Source organism: Paroedura picta, chromosome 9 (assembly GCF_049243985.1).
Source record: "Paroedura picta isolate Pp20150507F chromosome 9, Ppicta_v3.0, whole genome shotgun sequence".
NCBI classification, from domain to species: domain Eukaryota; kingdom Metazoa; phylum Chordata; class Lepidosauria; order Squamata; family Gekkonidae; genus Paroedura; species Paroedura picta.
In genome coordinates, this window is record NC_135377.1 from 83298918 (window position 1) to 83311199 (window position 12282).

The following is a 12282-nucleotide window of genomic DNA, read 5'->3' on the forward strand; positions in this document are numbered from 1 at the left end:
TCAGAAAAGGACTTTTTTGAGTGCCCAGATAATTTTGGGGGGGAGAGGGGAGGTAGAATTGCCACTGGCAACTGGGCATAGGAGTCTCAGAACTCATCTATGTCAGCCGTCAACACTAGCAATAGATAAGATGTCACATTTGCTGTGGCCTAATGGTGAAAGATTATACTGGAGGTGTATTGAACAGAACTGAAAAAAATATTGCCCCAAATGATACGGTTCCCATTCAGTGGCGAGCAAATGCTGGCCACTGCATTCATCACTGATTTATGCACAGAATTGCAACGGTGGGTGAAGAACAACATACTCTTTGCTATGTCAAGTGATTCCCAGGAATCGTAGTTTCTTTGTTTTTTTACTGCTGAATGTTCCTAAGCCATGGAACAAAAATCTAAATAGTTTGAACTGACCCAGTTTAATATCTGCTCCAAAAGTCTGGTCAATGGAATAAAAGCAGACATAGCTATTTCGCCCCCTCTACCTTTGTCTGCGAGGTATCTCTAGCAAACCTATTCACGTAAACATCCAAGTGAAATAAACTTTTCAGACTCGTATTTTTGAATACCCAGTGCGATATTTTTAGAGTTGGTAAGCACTTCCTTTGCTAAGCTTGCAAGACTAGGGATGTAATTCAGAGGTGTGCCAGACAGTCGCTGAGTGTTGTGAATCCAGACCCTGCTAGAGAGAACTCTTTGGAGAAAGAGCACTGCAGGAACTCCTAGCCTCAGCTGGATAAGAGTACAGCCCAGCCAGATGTTCAACAGGCAGAGAACTCTGACCAGCAGAAGGGAATGGATCTGCAGACTAACCAGATCTTAGACTCCAAAGTTGTTGGAGAAGTTCTTCAGTCCTCTTCCCAGCAGCTCCCTGTTTTGTCAGCCCACCTGGCTCACCTGAGCCAATTAAGCAATGCCACTATGTACTCTAAGACAGCTCCAGTCTAAAAGGAACCACACCAGGAATGAAAGACAGCTGTGGACTGCAGAAGCCTGAAAGTCATCATGGGGCAAGGACTGAGAGGCTGCTGACAACCTATATTAAATTTGGGGCTAGGAGGCCAATGTTGTGGACCAAACTTTGCAGCTGTTGTTAGGTGCCACACCTGGCCTATGCCTACTTGAATGTTTCTCCCATCCTGGAGTTGGACAGGCCCTTCCCAGGTCTTTTGAAGCAGGCCTTTCATAGCAGCCCTCCCTCCCTCCTTGCATTACACTTCAGGGAGACTCTGTAGACTCTTATCTACATTCCCCTTTGGAATGCATAACAATCCTGCTTGCACTCTAGCACCTGGGTGTGAGGTAGTTGGACAGTCTATTACTTTTGCACTCTGTTAGATCAAATATAATTACTCTGGGAAAGTAGGCTTCCCACCTGAATTTGGGTTAAAGGGACTGCTGAGCCCAAAGGTATAACCAGCCAGCTTTCCTTTTGACCATGCTGATCTGCAATCCTGACTTCCTGTAGTTGCTACTGTGCCCTAATAAAGACTAGTTTAAGCTTCCCCAATGCTTGAGACTCCTGCATGTTTCTCATAGAGGGGTTCATCCCCCAGAGTTGTAACACATGTGCCTTCTCCTGATGCCCTTGGGCTGCCTGAGCTCTTGATTCACTGGACTGTCTAACCTTGCATTCTGTCTGTCCATCCCCTTCGTATTCTGTTTTCTGATACTGATTCTCCCTACCTTTCTGTCAGCTCATCTGTACTTCCTTCCAGCAGAGAGCTGAAACCTGAGATCAGCAGAGAGATGGATATGCAGGGACCCAGGTGCTCCCCTTCTGCAGTCTGGGAGTGCCTAGACTGTCTGTATAGTGATTTGGGCTTTCACAGCCCGAGACATAGTCCAAGCTGCTGTGCTCAATCTAGAAGGCCATGGTCCTGGACCTGGGTTACCAAGAGGAAGTTGACACTACTCTGTGAACTGGGTGAAAGCTAACTGCTTGTTCATCCCTGTGGGGATGAGGTGGGGCAGAGAAAGTCAAGCAAACCCCACAGACCATAACAAGCATGTCATTAATCAAAGCAGCAATGCTAGGGCTGCCGTTTAGGGTTCCTACTTGACTCTCTGGTGCTCCCCACCCTTCTGGGCCAATGGTTCCCCATGTGGGGCCTATGGCCAACATAGTGCCTCTTAACACTTTCTCTGGCACCAAGTATTTTTAGAATGTGGGTGGGTCCAGGTGCGGCTTCTGTCCAACAAGGCTTCTGATTGACCACTGTAGATGTGATTGCCTATGCTGACTTTTAAAAACATTGCTTTGGCAGCACAAAGATCTTCACAATGGTGGCAGCCATTTTGTATCTGGCGTCACCTCCTATGGCAGCCATCTTGTGGCTCCATCCATCACACTTCGTCAAAGCTGCCCATGGGCTCAAAAAGTGCCCATGGGCTTGAAAACCTGGGGACCCAAGTCCTAAGCAATTGCCTGGTTCTGCCTCCCAGGCAGGCTGTACCTTCATTGATACTTTTCAAGGTTTTCAGCGCGTTACTTCTGCCCCAAGTTCTTTTGCAACAGGTCAAGCCCTCCTGACCATAAATTCAAGTGCGCAGCCATGAATCAATCTTTGTTGGTCTTAAAGGTGCCACTGGCCTCCTGACCATGCTATGCACACCCTGAAGCTGAGGTGGAACATAAAAGTTTCACCCTACGTCAGAAGTTACCAAAGCACTCGTAACAAAAATTCTCTTTTTTATTTCCATTATATATCACATAAATGTTACAATTTAAATATCTAATCTAAATACCTCTGGCTCATACTGGCTTATTTGTTGCCAAATTTGCCTCAGTAATGATAGCTAGGATTTATGTATTGGAAGATTGGGGTAGGCCCGTTTGTAATTTGATCTAGGGTAATAAAATCTAATGGGGATTGTGGAAAAAGGTGATCATAAAAGCAGAATAAAATTCAACTACAATATCTTTGACATCCCCCACCCAACCAGTTCAAAAGTATAAATGCTTAAATCCTACTGCCATCAAAGACTTTAAAGCAGAGGTTCTCAGCCTTCCTAATGCCGCGACCCTTTAATACAGTTCCTCATGTTGTGGTGACCCCCAACCATAAAATGATGCAAGGGTTCTTTCATAGAAATTCAACTGAAACTGACCAATGGCGTGAAGATCCATTGTTCATGATTGTATATAAATTGTATATAATTTGGCGGGTGATTCAGGAGGAGTGGCAACAGTGCCCTCCCCCCTGGCCAAGCTGCTCACCCTACCATGACCCCTGTGAAAGGGTTGTTCAACCCCTAAAGGGGTCTCGACCTCCAGGTTGAGAACCATGCTTTAAAGCAGGGGTAGTCAAACTGCGGCCCTCCAGATGTCCATGGACTACAATTCCCAGGAGCCCCCTGCCAGCGAATGCTGGCAGGGGGCTCCTGGGAATTGTAGTCCATGGACATCTGGAGGGCCGCAGTTTGACTATCCCTGCTTTAAAGTATTTAATCATGCGCTATTGTCCTGACCTGGATAGCCCAGGCTAGCCTGATCCTGTCAGATCTCAGAAGCTAAGCAGGGTTGACCCTCGTCAGTATTTGGCTGGGAGACCACCAAGGTCACCATGTAGAGGCCGGTAATGGCAAACCACCTCTGAATGTCTCTTGCCTTGACAACCTCACAGGGGTCACCGTAAGTCAGCTGTGACCTAATAGCAAAGGAAAAAAAAAGGAAAAAAAGACAAAAGACATTTGGTTGTGAGTCTGATTATGGTTATCATTCATAAATGATTATAATTTAAATTTGTAGAGCACTATACAGCTGTAGTAGTGTACTTTCCCTAACGACTCTAAAAATCTGGTTTCCTGTTGGTCCACTTGACGAAAAGCAGAGCTGAGGCTCAGAGAAAGTGTCTTGACCCTTCTCCTCTCCACCATTTTATCCTGACCATATGAGGCAGATAAGGCTAAAAGTGACTGGCCCAAGGTCTCTAAGCAAGGTTCCATGGCAGAGGGGGGTTTAGAACCCAGGTCTCTTTGTTCTGATCAGACACTCAAATCATTACATGTCTGATTATGCCTAATTTAGTTACCAGTTATGAATTGGGAAATGGCAAGAATTTTTTTTTGGAAGGGGGGTTAGAGCCTGAGATGAGAGTGGGTCTTGGGAGAGGTGGACCTCAGCAGGGTGTACTGCCATAGTCCTCTCTCCAAAGCAGCTATTTTCTCCAGGGGAACTGATTTTGTTCATCTGGTGACTAATAGTAGTTGTCAGGTACCCACCACTTCATGCCATGATTTGCTTGACCAAAGTCCCAGAACTATCCACAGGGATCTATCCTGAAGATGCCTTGGTCATCCCCCTGCCCTTCTGTTCCCAGGGTCTGGGTCATCTGGCTCCCTAGTATGTGCCCAGTTGTTATGGCTGTTTGCTTCCCTGGAGGTGTCAACTGTAAACTGGATTATCTTTTGGTTATAACAATTGATGGTGAAGAGATTGAATGCATTCAAGAATTCATTTTTCTTGGATCACAAATTGATGAGACTGGGAATTGCAGTATGGAAACAAAATGTCACATTGTTCTGGGTCACTCAGCAATGACAAGCTCAAACTGAACATGGAAAAGCAAGGACATAAACCTGATTACCAAATGTAGATTAGTTCAATCTATCATACTTCCAATAGCCACTTATGGCTGTGAACGTTGGATGATGAAAAATTCGGACAAGAGAATTGATTCATTTGAACTCTGGTGCTGGAGAAGGCTCTGGTGCTGGGTTCCATGGACAGCCAAAGTCACAAAGGAAATACTACAGCGCATAAAGGCAAAAATCATAAAATTCTGCCTCACTTACTTTGGCTATATCATGCAATCCAACTCAGTGGAGAAAGCAATTATGCTAGGACTGGTCAATGGAAAAAGGAAACCAGGCCAACAAAGAATGCAGTGGTTAGATACAATCAAAATGGCCAGAACATTATGCAACTAAAAGAAGTGGTGCAAGATCGAAAATCATAGCTACAGTTGAGCTATAGGGTTGCCAATAGTCGACTCGAATGAATGGCTAACATTGTTATAAGAGCCATTCTGTGTGCAACTGAATTGAGTACAGAATGTGGGGGGGATTTGTCTCTATAATTGCTTCATGTTTCCTTTTGCCTTTATCTTCAGCAACACAGAACTCTTGTGATGCTGTATGGACTCTTTTGAATAAACTACTGAGTTTCTAGCCAGAACTTTGAGTTTACCTTTTACGGGAGATTTGCCATGGAACATGATGCTAATAATGGGAAATCTCCAAGTACCCACCTGGCGACCCTATTAATTTAGCTCTGCCTTAAAAGCTTGGTGCATTGAGCAAACATACAATTCACTTATATGTTCAGGACGGCCTGACAAATGGCAGAGACTCAGCAGCAACACGAGAAACAAACAGAGACAACAGAATGAGATCTAGGCAGCCAATATAAAGCCCCATTTTTAAAATATTCTGTTGCTTCAAGTGCTGCTAGGGATTTACTGAGAAAGATAAAGACTCTTATTTGAGAACTGTCACACCAGCTTGTTCTCCTTTCCAAAGCACAAAAGGAACCTCTTCAGAAGAGAGATGACTAATGTTTTAAGCTGAAATGAAGACCCCAAATTTGAACTGATTATATTGCTGTCACCAATGTATAAATGAGACTGCACAAAAAGTGAGCTGAAAGCAAATCAAGAATGCTTCCATGAAATCAGAGTAATGTTAGGAACGTGGATAGAGGGGTAGGGTTGCCAAATTCAGACTCGGAAACTCCTGGGGAGTACAAGGCTCTTACTGGGTAAAAACTCACCCTCTAAAGCAGCGGTCCCCAACCCCTGGTCTGGAGACCGGTACTGGTCCGTAGATTAGTTGGTACGGGGCCGCAGCTCCTCCTCGTCCTCCTCCCTGGCTGCTGTCTCAAGGGCTGCCCTGACACGTTGCCACCTGCTCACCTTTGGTGCTCTCCAGCGGCCGCCATGGCTGGGGCTCCCCCTCGGCATGGCACTGTGCAGCTGCTGCTGGCAGCACCCCCCAGTGGGCAGCGGGAAGTCAGGGGCACCAGCAGGAAAGCAAGTGGAGCAGGGGCTCAGCCGGACTCAAGCCTCCCGGAGTCCCGAGGGCGGGGGGAAAGGCTTCTGCGGACCTGCACCACGTCGCCCGAGGCTACGCAGAAGCCTTTGGAGGCCCCCTGCCCAGCTAGCGCCCATTTTATTTCATAGTAAAATGGGCTTAGGTCTAGCTACATATATAATGAGACTAAAGGTAAAGGTATCCCCTGTGCAAGCACCGAGTCATGTCTGACCCTTGGGGTGACGCCCTCCAACGTTTTCATGGCAGACTCAATACGGGGTGGTTTGCCAGTGCCTTCCCCAGTCATTACCGTTTACCCCCCAGCAAGCTGGGTCCTCATTTTACCGACCTCGGAAGGATGGAAGGCTGAGTCAACCTTGAGCCGGCTGCTGGGATCGAACTCCCAGCCTCATGGGCAGAGCTTTCAGACTGTATGTCTGCTGCCTTACCACTCTGCGCCACAAGAGGCTCTTAATGAGACTAATCAGTTATAAATTAATTACGTTTTAAAATTATTAAAAACTACCTCCTCTTTACCATTAAAAACTTATTGATGGGGGAGGGGGCTAGTCGATATTTAATTGAATCGGTTGGCTGGGTGAGTTCTCAGGCAGGAAGACCAGCGTCTTCTTGATTTTTCCCCCGGCCTCAACTGTATGCCTGGTAGAACAGCTCCTTCTTACAGGGCCTCCATAACTGTGTAAGATCCCAGAGGGCCCAGTTCTCCCTAGGAAGAGTGTTCCACCAGGCCAAGCCCTGATCAAGCCCAGTTTTAATCCTTTCACTACCTTCTTTAACGGTTGATCATACTACCATCTATCGTCTCCCATAAATGAAGCCCAAACTCTTCTCTGTGAATGTGTGTGTGGAAAAGGACATATGAACCGGAATTTTAAGAGAAAATGTGCCATTGTTAGTTCCTGGGTGCAGGAAGCTTTCAAGGTCAGTCAGGATTGCCAGCCCCCCTCCCTGCCCCACTACCAGCATGGACAAGGGATAGGGGGTACAATTGCCAGGTCTAGGTAGAGAAACTCCTGGAGATTTGATGATGGAGCACAGATAGGGACCTCAGTACGGCACACCTTCCGACGCAGCCATTTTCTCCAGGGGAGCTGATCTCTGTCCTCTGTGTAGGCAGAGTTTGAATATGCAGAGAGATAGGAACATAAAGAATGAAATAGTTTATATTCAGAAGAGAAACAATTATGTATATCTACAATTAGAGAGAGAAACCTATCTAGTTAGCTGTTGTCTGACATTATCCTTCATTTCAACAACTGTCCTGGAGGCAAGCAGGGAGGAAGTGTTCTCAAAAAGCAGGAAGTCTGCTGTTGAGCCAATCAGGACACTGGAGAAGATAATTTGAAAATCATCAAGAAGTTCCTATCCTATCGATGCTATGCATCTACAATGCCCCCTGCAGGACACCCTTTATATTCTGCTCAATTATGCACACTGTAGACCTTGCATCTTCCAATAACCTAGAGATGAGCCGTCATTCCAGAAGATCCCCAGCAAAGCGGTGGGTCAACAACTCGTGGTCGACCACATCAAATGCAGACGAGCTCCGTTTTGCAGGCCCCGAGGAATCCCGAGAGCTCCGTTAGGGCAGGGGTAGTCAACCTGTGGTCCTCCAGATGTTCATGGACTACAGTTCCCATGAGCCCCTGCCAGCATTTGCTACCCCTGTGTTAGGGCCCACAGGTCTTTTGGGAACTCATTCCACCAGGTAGGGGCCAGGACCGAAAAGACACCTTGTGAGTTAGTTGAGTCTGAGAGAGCTCTGAGAGAACTGAGACTGGCCCAAGGTCGCCCAGCTGGCGGCATAGGGAGGAGGAGTCGCGAATCAAACCCGGACCTGCAGATTAAAGTCCACTGCTCTTCTACACTACAGGGCCAAGTCAGGCCTGGCACAGGGCCTTTGAGCATATGATTCAGTGAAAGGTGCAAAGTTCATGCCACGATTCTTTTTAAATGGACCAATAAAACTGGTTGACTCCTTCACTTGCATCCAGAGAACCCGTCCCTCACCTGGGCTCTTTCTTCATCAGATACTGCGGCAATTTAATTTGTGGCCTTAAAAATAGCCTCATTTTTATTATGCCCCATATGGCTCCCAAGTGCTGAACCTTAAAATATTTGAAAATGGAGTGGAACCATATCAATATCATATCAACAACTGACTACCCCCCCCCCCACCCCAGGGATCTGACAGTAAAAAGCACTCTTATCTAATTTGGAGTTGTAATTATCAATAAGTATCTACACATGACTGCTCTTTCCACCACCGTTATTACGCTGCCAGCAGAATGGCTTATTGTACTGGCTGCAAATGCAGAGAAAGACAAGAGAAAAGCCAGTGTTAACAAGCAATGCTGATGGTTCAGGAATCAGGAGCTCGGAACGTGAATGGGAAAACTCCATCATCCTCCCCCGCCCATCCCCCTCTCTCTCTCCACAAACACACACACACCATTTCTGCATTGGGGGACATCCCTTGTTTTAGTCTCACTTTGGATTTCCTTTGGGTGCTGTGAGTCGACTCTAGCCTTTCCACAGCTGGGCTTTCCTCCCTTCATTTCCCAGGCTGAAACTTGTGCCATGCTTTCTGCACTGAGTCCAATAGAGGCAGCCTCCCATCATGCTTTGCTCCCTTTCCCTTTTCAAAAAATCTGTGGGTTTTTTTCCCAAAATGGTGCCTGTTTGCACCTTTATTTTTGTTACACTCCTTAATCCCACCATTCTGTGCCACTGATCGCCTTAACCCTTCCTCTGAAAGTGTCCCAACTGTGATTTAAAAAAAAACAAAAGTCTGAGTTCTAATGTTATAACATCATAACACTACAGTGTAAAAATGCAAGACTGCTTTTTTAAAAAACTCAAAAACACACTTTGGGTGATCACATTACAATGCTGTTTCTAAGTTTAGACAAAAGCAGTCTTACATTCTTACATCACAGTCCTTGCTTTAAAACATGAAAACTGGTTTTCTGGGGATTCCTTTGCTGCATGGCAAGTGAGGGGGCAATTCGGAGCTTTGCCTGAAGAGGTGAATTTCAGTGCAGAAACAGACAAAAAACTTACCCCTTGAAGAATGCAAAACCAAATGCTATCCCTAGTGTGGAACCAGTCAGTCACACACACACACAAACACACACATGCTGATGCTGTATTCTTTACAGCAGGCGTAATCAACCTGTGGTCCTCCAGATGTCCATGGACTACAATTCCCATGAGCCCCTGCCAGCATTTGCTGGCAGGGGCTCATGGGAATTGTAGTCCATGGACATCTGGAGGACCACAGGTTGACTACCCCTGCTTTACAGTATGTACCTTCAAAGCTCTGATGGACACTTAGTCTGTGTTTGTTGTTTGGTGAAACAAAGGGTCTTTCTGAATTCTCAATTTCCTATTGCTTAGGATTTCTTTTCTTTTCTTCCTGTGCTTTCCCCCTCAAATGCTCAGTTTGATAGTACATCACTTAATGGCTGGCATAAAAACCTGCAGTATAAATCTGCAGGGAGGTAAGCCAGATATAAAGCGATGTAGAATATTCTTAACATATGTTGTTGAATCATGAGCACTACAGATCTTGCATATTCTAACGACCCCTCTCAAGATCTAGTGTGGCTAGTCCTTGAGATTCATCTGCTTCTGTGCAGTCTTCTGGGATCCTGCTTATAAAACCCATTTACATTTTTTTGCCTGGAGGCAGGTCTGTGCGTGCCCATATTTCATTCTTAATCAGAGCTTCGATTTCCTCTCCTATAATCTTCCACTTTTCTTCTTGATTGCTGGTCATCTTCTCTATGTCTTCCCATGTGGAAGATTCTGCTACAGCTTCTGGTTTATTTAGCTTGGAGAGTCTTGTCAATCATACTCTCTTATTCACTCTGGTTGATTTTCTGACCTCACCTTCAGCATCCCCTGCTGGTTCTTGGAGTTCTTCTGATGTTTCAACTGCAAAGTTCATGGTGCTTAGTTGCGCTGCTTCTGGTTGCTGCACTCTGTTTTCTTCCAATGTTGTGGATTTTGGGGGCTTGTCTGTGTGCCTTAAATTTAGCATCATGCTATCTGAAGATGCTATATTCTGGCCTCTCCACATGACACTGCATTTCCAGCAGTAAGTGAGGACTGCCAGATGTGTGAAAAGAGCCCAGAAACATTCAAGACAGCTCGAAAGGTATGGAGTGCTGGTGAGTCGTGATTATTTCTCATGCTTTGCCATACAGTAGGCTTCACGCGATAATGCCAAATCTGCAGAAAAGCCCTTGATGTTTACCGTTACTGTGTTTACAGTTGGATTTTTTCCTTCTTGTAATTATACACTGTTTATAGTTTCAGTTCTTGGATTAAGGATCCTGTAATGACTGGGGAGCCTCTTGTGGCACAGGGTGGTAAGGCAGCAGACATGCAGTCTGAAAGCTCTGCCCATGAGGCTGGGAGTTCAATCCCAGCACCCGGATCACAGTTGACTCAGCCTTCTATCCGAGGTCGGTAAAATGAGTACCCAGTTTGCTGGGGGGTAAACGGTAATGACTGGGGAAGGGAATGGCAAACCACCCCGTATTGAGTCTGCCATGAAAATGCTAGAGGGCGTCACCCCAAGGGTCAGACATGACCCGGTGCTTCCACAGGGGATACCTTTACCTTTACCTCCCAAGGAATATCTTGCAAATATGTCCTTTTCAGTTATCGTATGCATTTAGCTTTGTTTTTTCTTGGCATAGGGTTTTGACCGAAACACATTCATATATTTCATACTGGGTTTCTGCCCATACTATAGTTCATACAGCATTCTTCTGGCACATTTTTTAGACAACCTGTTCTCTAAGTGCATAGTAGTGTTAATCACCCATCAATATTTTTCAGGTAACTGAAAAAAACTTGAGTCCCGTGGCACCTTTAATATCAACAAAGTTTTATTCAAGGTATAAGCTTTCATTTCCACACACTTCCTAAAATTCAATGAAATTGGAATTACAAGTCCACACATATAGAGGGTGGCCAGTAAATTCACATACAGCAAAATGAAAGTGGTTAACAGTATAAAAGACCAAACAGGAATAACAAGGTCAGTTTATAAAGTTACCATTTGTTTGGGTTTAATTCTTGGGGAAAATATACTGAAGGAAAAAATATCTATTAAAATTGGAGATTAATGGGCAGATGTAGAATGCTGAGACCCTGCCATTATGCTCCATCCATTGCCTCTGAAGTATGGACTCAATCTTTGTTCTTCTACTTTAGACGAACACAGCTAATTTGCAAAAATATATCTTTCAGGTAGCTGTGCTTCTAGGAACATGCATCTGTACATCTTGATTAGGGAATGATTCTTTTTGCTATGCCATTATGTTCTGTCATATGTGGAACACTAAGAGGATGTTCTTTTCCATCTTCAGCTAAGTAGTCCTTCATGTCATGACTCACATATTCTTCTCCATTGTCTGAGTGAATGGCCAATGGTTTTCTCTGAAACCTGTTGCTTACCACTGCAACACATGCCTTGAACTTCTGTAATACTTGACTTTTCTCCTTGACTAAGTAGATAACTGTATATTTTGATAAATTATCAATAAAGGTTAGATTGTTCCTGCCAGTCTCTGTCTTTATTGGGCCAGCCACATACATCACTATGAATTAGCTCTAGTGTTTGGCTTTTCTCATGAAGCTAGGCCTTTTTCCTTTAGCTTGAATGCACTGCATACAACCTCCTTCATTATTGTATTTGGTTATCTATATACCCTTGGTGAGGTTTTGTATTTCGCAGCCTGAATGCTCATGCTTGGCCCAGAACCCTGTTGGCAGAGGTTAAATATGAAAAAGTACGAAGCTCTGGCTGCTTAAAAAATAAATACGTTTATTGAGAATTGAAAAAAAAACTTTGTAAAAAGAGAGAGGAGGGAGAGAGAGAATTCTAGCAGTCTAACTGCTCTTCTCCATCTAAAGGCAAACAGGAAGGAAGTGTGTTCAAAGGAGCAGGAAGTCTCCAACTGATCCAATCAGGACACAGGAAGAAATACCAAGGGTTCCTAGTCTAAATATTCTAACTGCACATCTCCTCCAATATCCCCTGTCGGATGATCTTCATATATGCTGTTGAATCGTGCATGCTATAGATCATGTTTACTCCAACAAAAACATGGAACTGAAGGCACATGCTGTTGGCTCAATAGCCAATTTTAAAATATTTTTATCCTGTAGCCAAGGGAGCCAAGGATTTGGGGGATCTCACAGTCAGCACCTGGCA